This window comes from Chiloscyllium punctatum, chromosome 17, assembly GCF_047496795.1.
Source record: "Chiloscyllium punctatum isolate Juve2018m chromosome 17, sChiPun1.3, whole genome shotgun sequence".
NCBI lineage: Eukaryota > Metazoa > Chordata > Chondrichthyes > Orectolobiformes > Hemiscylliidae > Chiloscyllium > Chiloscyllium punctatum.
The window spans coordinates 78039727-78059237 of NC_092755.1; the positions used below are offsets into that span (position 1 = coordinate 78039727).

General features: G+C 42.7%; 1 protein-coding gene across 7 annotated transcripts in view; it reads left to right on the top strand.

Annotated features, from left to right (window-relative positions):
- Window positions 1-19511, top strand: part of pitpnm2 (phosphatidylinositol transfer protein, membrane-associated 2) — a 474817-nt gene that overhangs the window by 156121 nt on the left and 299185 nt on the right. The window contains exon 1 of one of the 7 annotated variants that reach the window (XM_072587645.1): window positions 16151-16168. The exons of the other annotated variants lie outside the window; for them this stretch is intronic. The gene's annotated coding sequence lies outside the window, so the exon portion shown is untranslated. Of the gene's footprint in view, window positions 1-16150; window positions 16169-19511 lie in introns of those variants that run through there. 7 annotated transcript variants of the gene reach the window in all.

Here is a 19511-nt window from a genome sequence, read left to right on the forward strand (position 1 = left end):
AGGTCTTTGCTACTCTCTGGGCAGGTATGGATAGGGAACTGAACCTGACTTAGCCATGCCCTGAAAGAACAAGGAAACAAAGGCACCTAATTACTAAAGTGGCACTACAGGTTAGCTAGACAGCGTGAAAATTAATCCAAGCACCAGGCTTTATTCTGAGTAAGGCAGAATTTAAAAGTAGGGAAGTTGTGCAATATCTATATCAAGTCTTGGTTAGTTCAAGACTAACCAAGGTACAACAAGTAAAACTAATGTCATTTGCAAAATACATTGCAAGAACTGTAACAAACACTACATTGGACAAACAGGCAGAAAACTAGCCACTAGGATACATGAATATCAACTAGCTACAAAAAGACATGACCCACTTTCACTAGTATTTCTACATACAGATGAGGAAGGACACCACTTCAACTGGGACAACACATCCAACCTAGGACAAGCCAAACACAGAGACGTGTGAGAATTCCTAGAAGCATGACACTGCAACAGGAACTGTATCAACAAACACATCGACTTTGATCCCATTTACCACTCCCTGAGAAAATGAATGGGAATTGACATCACCAAAGGAAATGACATCACCAACCCAAGGAAACCTAAACACACAGATAAAAACGGGTTTATGTCTGTAATGCTTGAGAAAACAAAAGCTGAAAGTTGGAATTTCTCCATAAGACGATGAGTTGTTTCCATCTTGAGATTCTGAACTATTTAACAAATAATTTGAAGTGGAAGAGGCACGTGGCTAACACCTCATTTACATTCAAAGAGTCATTGTGCACCATATACTGTGAGACTAATAGAATTCTGAAATGCATTTCTCTTCATAGTGAGTTTGTGCTACTGAATTGCTCCTAGTTCCATTGCTTGGGGATGGGCTTTAGTGACGATAGTTGGAGCTGTTGTTGGCCTGTTGGATTATTGTGCCCTGTGCTGCAGAAGAGGCCTTGATGCCATCCCATACATTCATGATCTAGCCCTAATGTCTATACATAAGCCTTGCAGCTAAATCTGCAAATTTGTTTCTGTACATAGAACAGGTTTTTTTCTAATTGGTTTTGATTCATTTTATAATTGAATCCAAGCACATTTCACTCCAGAATGGAGTGTATGATCTAAAAGGGACACTGTAAATCACTAATAAAATCCTGGCCTTGATTAAGTTCAAGTGTTGTGTTGCCTTGCATCTAAGACATTCCAAATGATTTTGGTTAATTACAACTTGTTTAACAGTGGGAGGACTTTGTCTTCAGTCTGTGTAGCAAACTCCATTCCCAAGCAACCAACTCTATCCCATTGGCAACAGTCTGACATTAAACTAAAGGCAGATTGTTGTGGATGCTGAAATTCTGAAACCAAAACAGACTGTACTGGAGAAGGTCAGCAGGCCTGACAGCATTTGTTGGTAGAGAAACCGAATTAATGATGTGAGTCCAATAAGGGGTGGCACGGTGCACAGTGGTTAGCACTGCTGCGACAGGGACCCAGGTTCGAATCCAGCCTTGGGCAACTGTCTGTATGGAGGTTGCATACTCTCCCTTTGTGTGATTTTCCTCCAGGTGCTCCAGTTTCCTCCCATAATCCAAAGGTGTGCAGGTTAGGTGACTTGGCCATGCTAACTTGTCCATAGTGTTCAGGGATGTGTAGGTTAGGTGTGAGTCAGGGGTAAATGTAGAGTGCTAGAGCAGTGGAAATGGGTCTGGTTGGGTTACTCTTCAGAGGTGGTATGGACTTGTTGGGCCAAATGTCCTGTTTCCACACTGGAGGAATTCTATGATTTCTATGATTAGAACAAGGTTCCCTCTATATCACAGCACTTTGTATACCCTCTTCCTTTAAATAATATTCTGCTTTTATTTTCTTCCTGCCAAAATGCACAACTTCACATTTTTCAACATTTATACTCTATCCACTAAACTTTTAGAATACCTGGAGTGCGGAGAGCTGCCATTTGGTCCATTGAAGCTGCACCGACCCTCGGAAGAGCATCACGCCCAAGCCAGTCCCCTCACCCTTTCCCTGTAACTCTGCATTTATCGTGGCAATCCACCTAATCTGCACAGGAAACTGGAGCACCCGGAGGAAATCAACACAGACACAGTCAGAGCATGCAAACTCCACAGAGGCAGTCACCCAGGGTAACAATTGAACCCGGACCCCAGTGCTATGCTTACCACTAAGCCAGCTTTATCACTAGAACTCTTTGTGTTTCTCCAAAACCAAACATTTGGTCCTTTTGTCTCCCATTAGTGTAGGTTTAAGGGGAGGCAATGGCCTCGTGGTATTACCGCTGGATGTTAATCCAGAGATCCAGATAATGTTTTGTGGACCCGGGTTTGAATCCCACCTTGGCAGACGGTGGAATTTGAATTCAATTTTTAAAAATCTGGAATTATGAGTCTAATGATAACCATGAATCCATTGTTGATTGTTTTTTAAAAAAAATCTGGTTCACTAATGTCCTTTAGAGAAGGAAACTGCCATCCTTACCTGGTCTGGCCTACATGTGACTCCAGAACCATAGCAATGTGTTTGACTCTCAGCTGGCCTCTGGGCAATTAGGAATGGGCAATAAATGTTGGCTTAGACAGCAAAGCCTTCATCCTGTGAATGAATAAAAAAAAGGTTGTAAACAGTTCAGGTTCCCGCACTGATACTTGAAATGCTGCACTAGTTATAGTTTGTCCACCTTAAAATTAGATTAGATTACTTACAGTGTGGAAACAGGCCCTTCGGCCCAACAAGTCCAAACCGACCCGCCGAAGCGCAACCCACCCATACCCCGACATTTACCCCTTACCTAACACTACAGGCAATTTAGCATGGCCAATTCACCCGACCTGCACATCTTTGGACTGTGGGAGGAAACCGGAGCACCCGGAGAAAACCCACACAGACACGGGGAGAACGTGCAAACTCCACACAGTCAGTCGCCTGAGGCGGGAATTGAACCTGGGTCTCTGGCGCTGTGAGGCAGCAGTGCTAACCACTGTGCCACCGTGCCGCCCACTAACTCCATTTATTCCATGACTCCATTTATTCATGAATCTCAGTATCCTAATAGTTAATTAGCTCTTTATTCGTGCTATATTTCTCCTAGTGGTTGTGATTTTTCAAATAGTTCTCTGTTGCTTTTTCCCTGCTCTTCTGTTGTTCATAGGACTTTCTGATGTTGTCTACTGTGAAGACAAATACAAAATACTTTTTCATTCTCTTGTTTCCAATTATGACTTCTTCAGTCTCCTCTTTCTTGTAGAATGTTTTACTGACTGTTTTTATATTTCTTGCTACTTTTCTCTCGCACTCCAATTTCTTCCTTTTTGTTATGTTCCATGCCATCTTTTGCTGATTTCTGCACTTCTCTCAATCTTCTGGTCAATCACTAATCTGCAGCATTGTACATCTTTTCTTTCATTTTGGTACCATCCTTAATATCCTTAGTTAGCCAGAGATGGTGCATTCTCCTTAGAGGCTTTTTATCTCATGGAATAAACCCTTATTGAGAGGTATGAAGCAGCTTCTTCAACATCTGCCAGTGCTTCTTTACCATCTTACCTTTTGACCTACTCTTCAGTCAACTTTAACAAACTGTAACATTTTCCCTTTGTAGTTACCTTCATTTAAGTTTAGGGCAATAATTTCAAAACCAAATTTCTGACACTGAAACTGAATGACACATTTTACCAGTTTATATAGAAGCTATTTGGGTGAAACTGAGAAATAAGAAAGAGATGGTCACCTTATTGGGATTGTATTATAGACCCTCTAATAGTCAGAGGGAAATTGAGAAACAAATTTGTAAGGAGATCTCAGTTATCTGTAAGAATAATAGGGTGGTTATGGTAGGGGATTTTAACTTTCCAAAGATAGACTGGGACTGTCATTGTGTTAAGGGTTTAGATGGAGAGGAATTTGTTAAGCGTGTACAAGAAAATTTTCTGATTCAGTATGTCAATGTACCTATTAGAGATGGTGCAAACTTGACCTACTGGGAAGTAAGGCAGGGTAGGTGGCTGAGGATTCAGTGGAGGAGCACTTTGGGGCCAGCAACCGTAATTCTATTAGTTTCAAAGTAATGATGGAAAAAGATAGACCAATTTAGAACTTCAACTTTTACTTCTGGAGAAAGGCGAATTTTGACAGTATTAGGCAAGAACTTTCAAAAGCTGATTGGGGTAGCTGTTCGCAGGTAAAGGGATGGCTGGAAAATGGGAAGCCTTCAGAAATGAGTTTACGAAAGTCCAGAGACAGTATATTTCTGTTAGGGTGAAAGGTAGGTATAGGGAATGCTGGATGACTAAAGAAATTGAGGGTTTGGTTAAGAGAAAGGAAGCATATATCAGATATAGACAGGATAGATCAAGTCGATCCTTAGAGTATAAAGGCAGTAGGAGTATACTTAAGAGGGAAATCAGGAAGGTAAAAAGGGGACATAAGATAGCTTTGGAAAATAGGGTTAAGGAAAATCAAAAAGGTTTTATAAATACATCTAGGACAAAAGGTAACTAGGGAGAGAATAGGACTCCTCAAAGATCAGCAAGGTGGCCTTTGTGTGGAGCCACAGGAGATGGGACAGATACTAAACGAGTATTTTGCATCAGTATTTACTGTGGAAAAGGACATGGAAGATATATAATGTAGGGAAATATATGGTGACATCTTGAAAGATGTCCATGTTACAGAGGAGGAAGTGCTGGGTGTCTTGAAAGGCATAAAAGTGGAATAATCCCCAGGACCTGATTAGGTGCACCCTAGAACTCAATGGGAAGCTAGGGAAGTGAATGCTGGGCCCCTTGCTGAAATCATTGATAGTCACAGGTGAGGTGCCGAAACACTGAAGGTTGGCTAACATGGTGCCACTGTTTAACAAAGGTGGTAAGGACAAGCCGGGGACAAGACCAGTGAGCCTAATGTTGGTGTTGGGCAAGTTGTTAGAGGACATCCTGAGGGACAGGATGTACACTTATTTGGAAAGGCAAGGACCGATTAGGGATAGTCAACATAGCTTTGTGTGTGGGAAATCATGTCTCACAAACTTGATTGAACTTTTTGAAGAAGTAACAAAGAGGATTGATGAGGGCAAGAGCGGTAGACGTGATCTATATGGACTTCAGTAAGACGTTCAACAAGGTTCCCCAAGGGTGACTGGTTAACAAGGTTAGATCTCAAGGCATATAGGGAGAACTAGCCATTTGAAAACTGAACTGGCTCGAAGGTGAAAGTCAGAGGATGATGGTGGAGGGTTGTTTTTCAGCTTGGAGGCCTGTAACCACAAGGATCGGTGCTGGGTCCACTGCTTTTCATCATTTATATAAACGATTTGGCTGTGAACATAAGAGGTATAGTTAGTAAGTTTGCAGGTGACATCAAATTGGAGGCGTATTGGATAGAGAAGACGGTTACCTTGGATTACAACGGGATCTTGGTCAGGTAGGTCAATGGGATATATGAATAGGATGTGTATATGAATAAGAAGGGGCTGGAGGGATATGGGTCGGGTGCTGGCAGGTGGGACTGGATTGGGATATCTGGTCAGCATGGACGAGTTGGACTGTAGGGTCTGTTTCTGTGCTGTACAGCTCTATGACTCTATATACTTTTAAGTTGTGGATTCTTTGTAATGAAGCAATATATTAATTACATCTCATACACATTACCAGGTGTAAAGTAGTCTGTTCCATTGCTGATTCCAAAATGCATTGTGGTAAGAAACTGTCCTGCATATATTATGAACTCATCTTCAGGCTACCATTGCCAGTTTGATTTACCTAATTTATATGATGATATATCTCGAAGAATCTTCCAAAGAAGCGTCATACCAGACTCAAAGCATTAATTCTATTTCTCTGTTTGCAAATGCTGACAGACTGCCTGAGTTTTTACAGCATTTTTCATTTTTATTTCAGATTTCCAATATCTGCAGTATTTTATTTTTTTATTAAAGTCTCCTATCTAATTGGAGTATCTTTTTCATTGGTCCCGTAATTTTGCGTTTGCTCTGTCCGACTGTCAGGGTGCCTATAAACTACTCTCATCAGTAACTTCCTTTGTTATTTTGTACCTCTGTAAAAAATATTCTTCATTTGATCTTCTGAACCAAGATAATTTCTCACTGTTCTACCCACCCTTTGTTATCTGAGCTGCCCTTTCTTCTTTTCCAATCTTCCTGCCTTTAGAAACTTCAGACACCTCACACCTTGAATTCCCAGCTATGGTCACATTGGTTTCTGCTTTCTAATTTAACCCTCAGCTGCTTAGCAGGTCTTCTTTCATTGTTGTACTTATGTTGTTGGTACCATCGAATTCTGTTCCCATTCTTAAATTCCTCCCCAGCCCCGAGGAGGTGTCCTTAACCACTCCTTGGGGAAAAGGCCAGAGCACCACCACCTCTGTTGCTGCATTGAATTCTCTCTCAAAAATCCCAGATTTAAGTACTCAGTCTCCAGTTGCATTTTTGTGTGACATGCTTTTGAGTATAGCAACATGCTAATTTTGTAATGCAAAGACATGCTCTATGGGTATTCAGTTGCAGATTCAGTACACATATTGACAGTGTACTCAATGTACACAGGTTGTGTCTCATATCCCATTCTACATGTTTCTGCTTCCAAGCAGTATTTATTTTTATTTTCAGCAGTTTGATCTCATGGAGCAAATGTCAAAGCCTCTCTCCATTTTCAACTGGAAACTGAGTAGATGTTATTGTCAATAGAGAGGGCAAACTAGGAATAAGGTATTTCTTTGTCTCCGTACATTCTAAACATTGATTCTACAAATCAAAATAAAATCTTATGCCCCTTAAATTAACAATGTAAATTGTGAAATGGATTGTGCTGAAAAAAAACTCCTATGTTCCTCGAAACAATCTCAAAACCATTGTTTCTGACTAAAAAACCTTTCTTGCACCTCCAGATCATCCACACTTCACTCCAGTATGTCAGGCAGAGTCGTTATGTGTTTTTTGTTGGAAAATCTTTTTCCCAATTTATTTTCTACTTTTGACAAGAAACACACTTGCCAAAAACGTGCATGTTTTGCTACAGTGCGATTGAGAAATATATCAACAGTATTTTGAGAATTGTGAAATTGCAATTGAAGCTACTTGAATTAGTGGTAAGCATGGGCCTAGCCTCAATCATTTTGTGTAGCACCACCACAGTTCACAAATGAGCAGAATTGTACTTTAATACAATCTATAAGTTCAAGGCCAGCAGAGGAGAGCAACTCTGGCCCAATGAAGTGTGCAGGAAGCATGCTAGGAGCAACACCATGCATACCTAAAAGCTACAACACTTGTAAGCAATAGACAAGACTAAACAATCCCCCATCAAGGTAGGTGAGATCCAAGTTCTGCAGCCTCCCATGCTGAGCCATGAATAGAGATGGACAGTTAAGCATTTAACACTGATGAAGGGCTTACACCCGAAACTTCAATTCTCCTGCTCCTTGGATGCTGCCTGACCTGCTGTGCTTTTCCAGCACCACACTTTTCAACTCTGGTCTCCAGCATCTGCAGTCCTCACTTTCTCCATGTCTAAGCCCAGCAAAGTTCATTTCCGTATTCAGTGCATCTCCTGCCAACACACTCGAATAGGAAATTGACACAATTTATGCTGTTGCTGTGCACAAACACCATACTGGAACCAGAAAAGAAACGAATACATCTATTCTAAATGCCTCTTCCTTGCTGTGCCAATGTCCAACCTGTTTCCTGTCTCCCTTTCCACTAGCTAAAGTCTTTACTGCTAGCTTCCTTCCTTGCTGCTGTCCACATTGTCCTGCTGCCTGGTTCCCACCTCAACATCCCATTCCTATAGACTCCATAGCAAATGTGACAGACGTACTTAGGCATCCAGTTGAAGAGGGAAGCTTGCATGGTTAATAGAGTCGTAGAGTCATGGAGTCAGAACATAGAACATAGAACAATACAGCACAGAACAGGCCCTTCGGCTCACGATGTTGTGCCGAACTTCTAACCTAGATTAAGCACCCATCCATGCACCTATCCAAATGCCGCTTAAAGGTCACCAATGATTCTGACTCTACCACTCCCACGGGCAGCGCATTCCATGCCCCCACCACTCTCTGGGGAAAGAACCCACCCCTGACATCTCCCCTACACCTTCCACCCTTCACCTTAAATTTGTGTCCCCTTGTAACACTCTGTTGTACCCGGGGAAAAAGTTTCTGACTGTCTACTCTATCTATTCCTCTGATCATCTTATAAACCTCTATCAAGTCACCCCTCATCCTTCGCCGTTCCAACGAGAAAAGGCCGAGAACTCTCAACCTATCCACGTACGACCTATTCTCCATTCCAGGCAACATCCTGGTAAATCTTCTCTGCACCCTCTCCAAAGCTTCCACATCTTTCCTAAAGTGAGGCGACCAGAACTGCACACAGTACTCCAACTGTGGCCTAACCAAAGTCCTGTACAGCTGCAACATCACTTCACGACTCTTGAATTCAATCCCTCTGCTAATGAACGATAATACTCCATAGGCCTTCTTACAAACTCTATCCACCTGAGTGGCAACTTTCAAATATCTATGTACATAGACCCTAAGATCCCTCTGTTCCTCCACCTGACTAAGAACCCTACCATTAACCCTGTATTCCGCATTCTTATTTGTTCTTCCAAAATGGACAACCTCACACTTGGCAGGGTTGAACTCCATCTGCCACTCCTCAGCCCAGCTCTGCATCATATCTAAGTCCCTCTGCAGCCGACAACAGCCCTCCTCACTGTCCACAACTCCACCTATCTTCGTATCATCTGCAAATTTACTGACCCACCCTTCGACTCCCTCATCCAAGTCATTAATAAAAATTACAAACAGCAGAGGACCCAGAACTGATCCCTGCGGAACTCCACTTGTAACTGGGCTCCAGGCTGAATATTTACCATCTACCACCACTCTCTGACTTCGACCGGTTAGCCAGTTTTCTATCCAGTTGGCCAAATTTCCCTCTATCCCATGCCTCCAGACTTTCCGCATAAGCCTACCATGGGGAACCTTATCAAATGCCTTACTAAAACCCATGTACACTACATCCACTGCTCTACCCTCATCCACATGCTTGGTCACCTCCTCGAAGAATTCAATAAGACTTGTAAGGCAAGACCTACCTCTCACAAATCCGTGCTGGCTGTCCCTAATCAAGCAGTGTCTTTCCAGATACTCATAAATCCTATCCCTCAGTACCCTTTCCATTACTTTGCCTACCACCGAAGTAAGACGAACTGGCCTGTAATTCCTGGGGTTATCCCTATTCCCTTTTTTGAACAGGGGCACAACATTCCCCACTCTCCAGTCCCCTGGTACCACCCCCGTTGCCAGTGAAGACGAGAAGATCATTGCCAACGGTACTGCAATTTCCTCTCTTGCTTCCCACATAATCCTAGGATATATCCCGTCAGGCCCGGGGAACTTGTCTATCCTCAAGTTGTTCAAAATGTCCAACACATCTTCCTTCCTAACAAGTATCTCTTCTAGCTTAACAGTCCGTTTCACACTCTCCTCTTAAACAATACGGTCCCTCTCGTTCGTAAATACTGAAGAGAAGTACTTGTTCAAGACCTCTCCTATCTCTTCCGACTCAATACGCAGTCTCCCACTACTGTCCTTGATCGGACCTACCCTCGTTCTCGTCATTCTCAGGTTTCTCACATACGCATAAAATGCCTTGGGGTTATCCTTGATCCTATCCGCCAAGGATTTTTCATGCCCTCTCTTAGCTCTCCTAATCCCATTATTCAGGTCCCTTCTGGCTATCCTGTATCCCTCCACTGCTCTGTCTGAACCCTGTTTCCTCAACCATATGTAAGCCTCCTTCTTCCTCTTTACTAGACATTCAACCTCCCTCGTCAACCAAGGCTCCCTCACACGACCATTTCTTTCCTGCCTGATAGGTACATACATATCAAGGACACGTCGTATCTGCTCCTTGACAAAGTTCCACATTTCCACCACATCCTTCCCTGACAGCCTATGCTCCCAACATATGCTCCTCAAATCCTGTCTTACAGCATCGTAATTTCCCTTTCCCCAATTGTAAAATCTACCTTGTTGTGCGCACCTATCTCTCTCCATAACCAAGGTGAAAGTCACAGAATTGTGGTCACCATCACCAAAATGTTCACCCACTAACAAGCCCACCACTTGTCCCGGATCATTACCGAGTACCAAATCCAATATGGCCTCCCCTCTGGTTGGACAATCTACATACTGCGTTAGAAAAGCTTCCTGGACACACGGCACAAACACCGCCCCATCCAATCTACTTGATCTAAAGAGCTTCCAATCAATATTTGGGAAGTTGAAGTCGCCCATGACTACGACCCTGTGGCTTCTGCACCTTTCCAAAATCTGTTTCCCAATCTGTTTCTCCACATCTCTGCTGCTATTGGGGGGCCTATAGTAAACACCCAACAAGGTGACTGCACCTTTCCTATTTCTGACTTCAGCCCATACTACCTCCAGAGGCAGATCCCCCTCAAACTTCCTTTCTGCAGCCGTTATACCATTTCTAATTAGCAATGCCACCCCCCCTCCTTTTTTACCACCCTCCCTAATCTTACTGAAACATCTGTAACCAGGAACCTCCAACAGCCATTCCTGTCCCTCATCTATCCACGTTTCCGTGATGGCCACAACATCGTAGTCCCAGAGTCATGGAAGAGGCATAAGACTGAATTGGGTCGCTGTAATGAGGCGGGACCTTCGTTTAATTGTGTGAGACTACGAGCCTACACTTTGTCATGGGAGATTGTGCCATCTAAATACAGCAGCAGTCTCAACCTGTAATGGTCAGATTGTGGGCAGGGCAGATGTACTGAGGTTGGGGGCGAAGCTACTGTGTGCGTGGTAGGGATGGCCAGGGGGACTGAATAATGCCTAATGGGATGCACTGTTCCCTTGTTTACAATTTAGGGTTTTGCACATAGTGTATAGTAGTGAAGGTCTGTTCTGACAGTTGTGAGATCCTGTGCAAGAGTGTGACTTTATTCCACATCTGTTGGTTGATCTCAGCATTTTAACTCATTTTAAAAACTTCTCTCAGTTACTGAAAGCTTGATGGAGCAGTATTCCAAGCTACACTGAAAATTGGCATTGTCTATTCCAAATGTTCATATAAATTTGCTGTGATGGCCAATGCATCTTTCAAATCCCATATGTTAATTCAACCTCAGGATCTGCTTTTATAATAGAATAAAGGGTTTAACGTTGAAGTAAAACCAGTGAAAAATTACCAAAGATCTCATTAGTGATTTGGTACTTTTCTGAGTACTCCATTACGTCTTGCATTGTGTAAGAAAATCATAATAGATCATAGAGGTTTAACCTATAATTCTACTGTATGTTGTGGATACTTTGAAACTTGGGACTGAAACTGTGAATTGAAATGTTTTTATCTTGTTATCACATAATGCATTTTCATTCAGTGCAATTGTGCCAGTGACTTCAAGGCTAATGCTTGTTCCTTTTTGTGGGGCTGAGAGTTCTTGCTCTGTCACATTCGTTAGTCAGACCAAAATATTTGAGTTTCTCATAGCTGAAATATTTGATTAATACAGTTAAACTTACCCGGTTCTAAATTCCAAAATGTATGGAATTGATGCTAAAGCTGCATGTTATCTTAGCATTCAGCCATCATGTAAACTCAGTTATTCACTATCCTTCATTCCAACAGAAGGCAGTTGTAAGACCACTTATATGCTGTACTGTGGAGATATCCTTCCGTACAGAATAATTCTGCCTTTGAATATAAGCAGTGGTCCTGCGTAGAACTGCTGAGTAGATGCTAAAGTGTGATTGGCCAAATTAGGATTGATGAGCCCAAGTTGCATTTGTACTTCTCAAATGGTTAATCCTTATGATATTTGATGAAACTGTGAATAAGCCACTGAAATACAGTCTTCACTGTGGGTGATGAAAGATGAGATAGCATCTGGGAAGAAGAATAAGGACTGTGGAATAGGACATACTTTTAAAAAAATATTTGAGAGCTTCCTGTATAAAAGATATCACTTAATTTTAATTTAATCGTTTAAATGTAGATCGGTAACTCTGAGATCACAATGAAATTCTAGCCACTTAATACTTGCTATGAACTATAATTGGAATATTTGACAGTGAAATCATTAATATTGCAGTTACTAACTATTTGACAAATAAAAATTTTGAAGGATAAAGAATAGCAACACATTGTGGGCATTGTGTTCAGATAGGGTAAGGGTTATACAGCAGAGCTTTCTAAAGGAGGCTGAGTCTACTTCTCTCGAGTCAAATAGATTGCCAATGTCCTCACATCACGTTTCTGAATTTGACCTCAACACCATGTAGAACAGCAGGGAATAAAAGTATTTGTGTTTGTCTGAGCAGCTCTTGTTATATAGAACAGATGTCAGAGGTAGTATCTTTACTCAGAGTAGTAAGGGTATGGAATGCTTTGCCTGCAACGGTAGTAGATTCGCCAACTTGAAGTACATTTAAGTCGTCATTGGACAAGCATATGGATGTACATGGAATAGTGTAGGTTAGATGGGCTTCAGATTAGTATGAACAATGACTGCAGATGCTGGAAACCAGATTCTGGATTAGTGGTGCTGGAAGAGCACAGCAGTTTAGGCAGCATCCAAGGAGCTTCGAAATCGACGTTTCTGGCAAAAGCCCTTCAGGAATAAAGGCTGTGAGCCTGAAGCGTGGAGAGATAAACTAGAGGAGGGTGGGGGTGGGGAGAAAGTAGCATAGAGTACAATGGGTGAGTGGGGGAGGGGATGAAGGTGATAGGTCAGGGAGGAGAAGGTGGAGTGGATAGGTGGAAAAGGAGATAGGCAGGTAGGACAAGTCCGGACAAGTCATGGGGACAGTGCTGAGCTGGAAGTTTGAAACTATGGTGAGGTGGGGGAAGGGGAAATGAGGAAACTGTTGAAGTCCACATTGATGCCCTGGGGTTGAAGCGTTCCGAGGCGGAAGATGAGGTGTTCTTCCTCCAGGCATCTGGTGGTGAGGGAGCGGTGGTGAAGGAGGCCCAGGACCTCCATGTCCTCGGCAGAGTGGGAGGGGGAGTTGAAATGTTGGACCACGGGGCGGTGTGGTTGATTGGTGCGGGTATCCTGGAGATGTTCCCTAAAGTGCTTTGCTAGAAGGCGCCCAGCCTCCCCAATGTAGAGGAGACCGCATCGGGAGCAACGGATACAATAAATGATATTAGTGGATGTGCAAGTTAAACTTTGGATGTGGAAGGCTCCTTTAGGGCCTTGGATAGAGGTGAGGGAGGAGGTGTGGGCGCAGATTTTACAGTTCCTGTGGTGGCAGGGGAAAGTGCCAGGATGAGAGGGTGGGTTGTAGGGGGGGCGTGGACCTGACCAGGTAGTCACGGAGGGAACAGTCTTTGCGGAAGGCGGAAAGGGGTGGGGAGGGAAATATATCCCTGGTGGTGGGGTCTTTTTGGAGGTGGTGGAAATGTCAGCAGATGATTTGGTTTATGCGAAGGTTGCTAAGGTGGAACGTGAGCACCAGGGGCATTCTGTCCTTGTTACGGTTGGAGGGGTGGGATCTGAGGGCGGAGGTGCGGGATGTGGACGAGATGCGTTGGAAGGCATCTTTAACCACGTGGGAAGGGAAATTGCGGTCTCTAAAGAAGGAGGCCATCTGGTGTGTTCTGTGGTGGAACGGGTCCTCCTGGGAGCAGATCCAGTGGAGGCGGAGGAATTGGGAATACGGGATGGCATTTTTGCAAGAGGTAGGGTGGTAAGAGGTGTAATCCAGGTAGCTGTGGGAGTCGGTGGGTTTGTAAAAAATGTCAGTGTTAAGTCGGTTGTCATTAATGGAGATGGAGAGGTCCAGGAAGGGGAGGGAGGTGTCAGAGATGGTCCAGGTAAATTTAAGGTCAGGGTGGAATGTGTTGGTGGAGTTGATGAATTGCTCAACCTCCTCGTGGGAGCATGAGGTGGCGCCAATGCAGTCATCAATGTAGCGGAGGAAGAGGTGGGGAGTGGTGCCGATGTAATTACAGAAGATCAACTGCTCTACATAGCCAACCAAGAGACAGGCATATCTTGGGGCCATACGTGTGCCCATGGCGCTACCCCTTTGGTCTGGAGGAAGTGGGAGGATTCAAAGGAGAAATTGTTAAGGGTGAGCACTAGTTCGGCCAAACGAATGAGAGTGTCAGTTGAAAGGTACTGTTGGGGATGTGTGGAGAGGAAAAAAACGGAGGGCTTGGAGGCCCTGGTCACAGCGGATGGAGGTGTAGAGGGATTGGATATCCATGGTGAAGATGAGGCGTTGGGAGCCAGGGAAACGGAAGTCTTGGAGGACGTGGAGGGCGTGGGTGGTGTCTGGAATGTATGTGGGGAGTTCCTGGACTGGGGGGATAGGACAGTGTCGAGGTAGGTAGAGATGAGTTCAGTGGGGCAAGAGCATGCTGAGATAATGGGTCGGCCAGGGTGGTCAGGCTTGTGGATCTTGGGAAGGAGGTAGAACCGGGCAGTGTGGGGTTCCCGGACTATGAGGTTGGAAGCTGTGGGTGGGAGATCGCCTGAGGTGATGAGGTTCTGTATGGTCTGGGAGATGATGGTTTGGTGATGGGGGGTGTGGTCATGGTCGAGGGGGCAGTCAGAAGAGGTGTCCTCGAGTTGACGTTTGGCTTCAACGGTGTAGAGGCCAGTGCGCCAGACTACCACTACACCCCCTTTATCCACTGGCTTGATGGTGAGGTTGGGATTGGAGCAGAGGGATTGGAGGGCTGCGCGTTGAGGGTGAGAGGTTGGAGTGGGGGAGGGAGGTTCAGATTGGTATGACAGGTCAGCGCAACATTGAGGGCCGAAGGGCCTGTACTGCGCTGTTATGTTATATGTATGTGTCAATTGAAGATTTGCAGCACATTTAATGACTTTTTTAAAAAATGAATTATGTCAGATTTTGTTTTTCATTAATTTGAGATTTTAACTGAAATATTTAAACTTCAATTTTGAACTATGTGCTCAGATTTCAGTTTCTCAACACTGGCGACACCAGAGAAAAGCTATGTCAATTCTTAATCACCACAGTTGATATCTTTGTTTCGTAACTGTGGGTTTTCCTGATGTGAGGATGTTTGTGACAGACAGGTGATTGTGGGTTCCTAAACATCCTGTCGACAACTCAAAAAAGCACAACTCTTGATCATTCTTGCCTCACTGGGAACAGTACTGAGTGAGTGGGTAAATCCATGGCAGATGAAGTGTAAGGTGGATAAATGTAAGTTTATCCATTTTGCCTTCCTCATTTTGCTACCAGATTATTATTTCAATGGCTGTAAATTGGGAGAGGGGAGACCTGGATGTCCTTATGCACCAGCAGAGAAGACAAATGTGTGGCTTTTGTCGCAAGAGGGTTTACGTACAGGAACAAGGATGTCTGGGTGAGGGGTCGAATGGCCTACTCCTCCTCCTACCTTCTATGTTGCTCTATATTGCAGCATTACTAAATAATGAGCAGTTTATACATAGGCAACATGTAGAATTAGGAGCAGGAGTAGGCCATTTGGCCACTTGTTGAGAGTGTGGTGCTGGAAAAGCACAGCAGGTCAGGGAGCATCTGAGGAGCAAGAGAATCGACATTTCAGGCAATTCCTGATGAAGGACTCTCGCTGAAATTATGTCTCTCCTGCTTCTCGGATGCCACCTGACCTGCTGTGCTTTTCCACCACCCCACTCTCGACTCTGATCTCCAGTATCTGCAGTCCTCACTTTCTCCCATTTGGCCCCTTGGCCATGTACTGATACTTAGTAAAATAATGATTGACTTGAGGGTTGATTATGGCCTGAACTCCACTTCCCCTCCCTGTCCCCTACCTCGAAATACTTCACTTATTTAAAATTCACAAATTTGTTGAACTCATTCCTGGTAGTTTAACCTACATCAATTTACCCTACATCAAGAATTAGCTATAATTTTTAAATTTGGTTAGACTACTTTCTGTTTGGCAGTTTGGAGCACTGTAAGAAAATGGCCAGCTTAACATGAGGCATATTGTTCAGATAAAAGATACATTCCTGACTAAAGATATTTTACGTGTACAGACAAGAATTTGCTCTAAGGGGATTAGCCAGATGTCCTGATATAGTGGTTGAGCTGCTACCCTGGAAAAGATCATCCTGAATGAGTTGACATTGTGAGTACTGTGCACCATTACTGCTTGGTGAATTTGATTACTGGTCTATTTGTAGACAAATTAAATTTCCCATACTGTACATTTTAGTCTGTGTATTTCCTCTTGTAGTTTGTAGCATTATCCCCTCCAGATGTGTGGCTTTTCCAAAAATATTTAAATATGTGATGGTCTTATTGATGAATATGTTGAGCTTTCTTTGTAAGCAGCGATGTTGTCATCTATATATGTTTATTTGTAAGAAAATCTGCAAGTCATAACTTTAGCTGAGCATCATTATTTCATTTAGTTTCCTTCTTAAGTAATGTTACTGTTGAATGTTTGGAAATGGTTGCTCTATGCACTGCAGCCTCTCAGATGAATTTAATTAAAGATCAACAGCAGGGTCCATACGCGATGAGGAATCCACTTTAATACTTAGATCATGATGGTAATTGCTTTAGATCTCCTGTACAGATGAAGCCATGCAGGGTTTAGGTCATCCAAACTCTGTATTTTTCTTGATCCTTTCATGATCACTGGCACAGTCAGCATTTGTTGCCCTTGAACAGAGTGGGTTAGCAGGCTATTTCAGAAGGCACTTCAGAGTCAGCCACATTGCCATGGACTGTAGAATCACATAGGACAGTAGATTTCTTTTCTCACACGTCATTAGGTAGCACACTGAAGACCAAGCTCCTTATTCCCAAAATTGTCAGAATGCTAAAGATTCTAAATATGCAGTGGTCCCCAATTTATGTGATCTGTAGTCCCAGAGTTACGACACTGGGTAAACTCTCCTGCTTAATTTAAAAGAAAGATTTATCCCGGTGCAGTAATCTGTGAAAATTTGATAGGCCAAGAACTATTTAATGTAAAGATTAACAACGTTATTTCTTCAAGTATAACAGAATAACCACCTAACAACTATTTACAATTCCTTCCTCTAACCTATCTTTTACCTTCCCTTTTATGATACTTGTCCGATAAAACTCCCAATTGCGATTTACAAAACAAACTTCTTATCTCAAAACCAGGCAGCTTTCGTTTCCTCTGATCTGCGGTCGTCTTCTTCTTGGGGATTCTGCTTCACAGGTTACTGATCGATAAAGGTACCTTTTAAGAAAGCTAATTTTTGGGCAATCTTTTTACATGCTGGTGGCTTGGCAGTTCTACTCTCAACTGTTCAGTTTTCCTTGATCTTATACCCCAATGTATCGGATTGTGTCATTGGCTTTTAAGATTGTCAATATAATAAATTTGACCTGGATTGGAGTTTGATATTTTCCAGGGTATAATTTAAACTGATTGGCCTAATTCAAATCTGTTGTTGTTTCCAGGCAACCAGCTATTCCAGCAGCCGGAGCACATGTTACATCGTTTCTTATTGAGAACACTTACTGCTTTCACTGCGAGCTATTAACTCTTTTAAAGTTACAGTACACCCACATCTTTTTAACACCTCCCCCCTTAAGAAAAACGAACTATCATAATGAAAAGATGGCTTCACTTTTTTCTTTTTTTAAAAACATCACTAACATACAGATAACGTTTAATATAAGTTCACCTTAACTTCTTCCCGTATACCTGTGTGTGTGTGTATGTATGTATATATACATATAACATTAAATAAAGACAAATCTCATCTAACCTTTATCAGTTAAATCCGCGATTACGCATCTGCGATTGTATTTTTCTGCTCTGCAGCATGTAGGGTTTATAAATTAAAAGTCTGTAATGTAAGACTCCAATGGAATATTCTTGTCTTTAAAGTGTTCTCGGAATGTATGCGGATTGTGATCCGTGTACATTACTGTCTCTGATACATTATTCATGGTATACACATTAAAATGTTGTAAGGCTCAATAGTTCCTTTTGAATTGTGGAGTATTTCGTCTGGTGGATTTGATCTTCTTCGAAAGTAACCAACTGGCAGTTCAATCCCATCTGAATCTTTCTGTAAGAGTACAGCTCCAACTCCTATGTCACTAGTATCAATGGCGACTCTAAAAGGTTTTGAAAAGTTTGGTGTAGCTAAATCTGGTTTGGTGGTTAATATGGCTTTCAAATGGTCGAATGTCTCCTAGCATTGTTCTGTCCACCGAAACTTTGTGGTGTTCTTCAAATCTGTTGATAGTGCTAATACACTGTTGAAGTTTGGAACAAATTTCTGACAGAATCCAAAGAATCAAAGTATTTCTTTCTTCGAGGTTAGTCGTGGAAATTCCTCGATGGCCTTTGTCTTTGCATTCCAAGGGGTCAACCTTCCATGACCAGTGTTATCTCCCAAGAACTTCACTTCTGCTTTCACAAATTCTGTTTTATTTAAACTTATCACCAGTCTTGCTTCTCACAGTCATTCAAAGAGCTCTGCTAACTGTACCATGTGATCTTTCCAGGACTTACTAAAGATCACTACATCATCCATCTAGACTGCACAGTTCATTAACCCAGCAACAACTCTGTTCATGAATCTCTGAAATGTGGCGGGTGCATTCCAAAGGGCATCACTTTAAACTGACATAGCCCATTTGGGGTTCCAAACACAAATTTCTGATGAAGGTACCTACCAAGTAACCATGCATTGAGTCCAACTTGGTGATATAACTGACTTTCTTGATGCAGTTCTCCAATTGAGGAACTGGATGTGAGTCCGATTTTGTAACACCCTTGACCTTCCGATAATCCAGTCAGAATCATTGAGTTCAAGACGATTGGCAAACTCCATTCGCTCTGACTTGGTTCGATGATATCCTCATCGAGCATAGCCTCCACCTCCATCTAGACATGTCTGGCTTTGAAAGGATTAAGCCAATAGGGGTGTTGTTTTATTGGAGCAGTATACCCTACGTCTACTTCACATACAATAGAATGAGTCCTCCTCATCTGATTCTTACATATGTCCTTCTACTGCAGCAACAAATCTTTCAACTGTGTTCCGTGGTCCTGAGACAGATAGCTTACTAACCTATCCCACTCCTGAAGGACTACTTCATTTTTTAATCTATTTTGAGGCACATCAAAATCCATATCATTTGGATTTGATTCCTCACTCTGTGGGGCAGTAACTAACACCTGTTTCTCCTGTATTTTCTCTCTAGTATAATACAGTTTCAACATGTTCACATGACATACCCGATATGTTTTTTTTCTATCTGGCATCTTTACTAGATAGTCCAACTGACTCAACTTTTTCTCAATTTGATAGGGGCCACTAAACCTGGCTTTGAAGGAATCTCCTATCACTGGTAATAGTACTTAACATGTCATACCCTTGGGAAAACATCTGAGTCTCAGAGTTTTTATCTGCCACCTGCTTCATTCTACACTGTGCCCTTTTTAGGTGCTGTTTTGCTAATTCACCTAC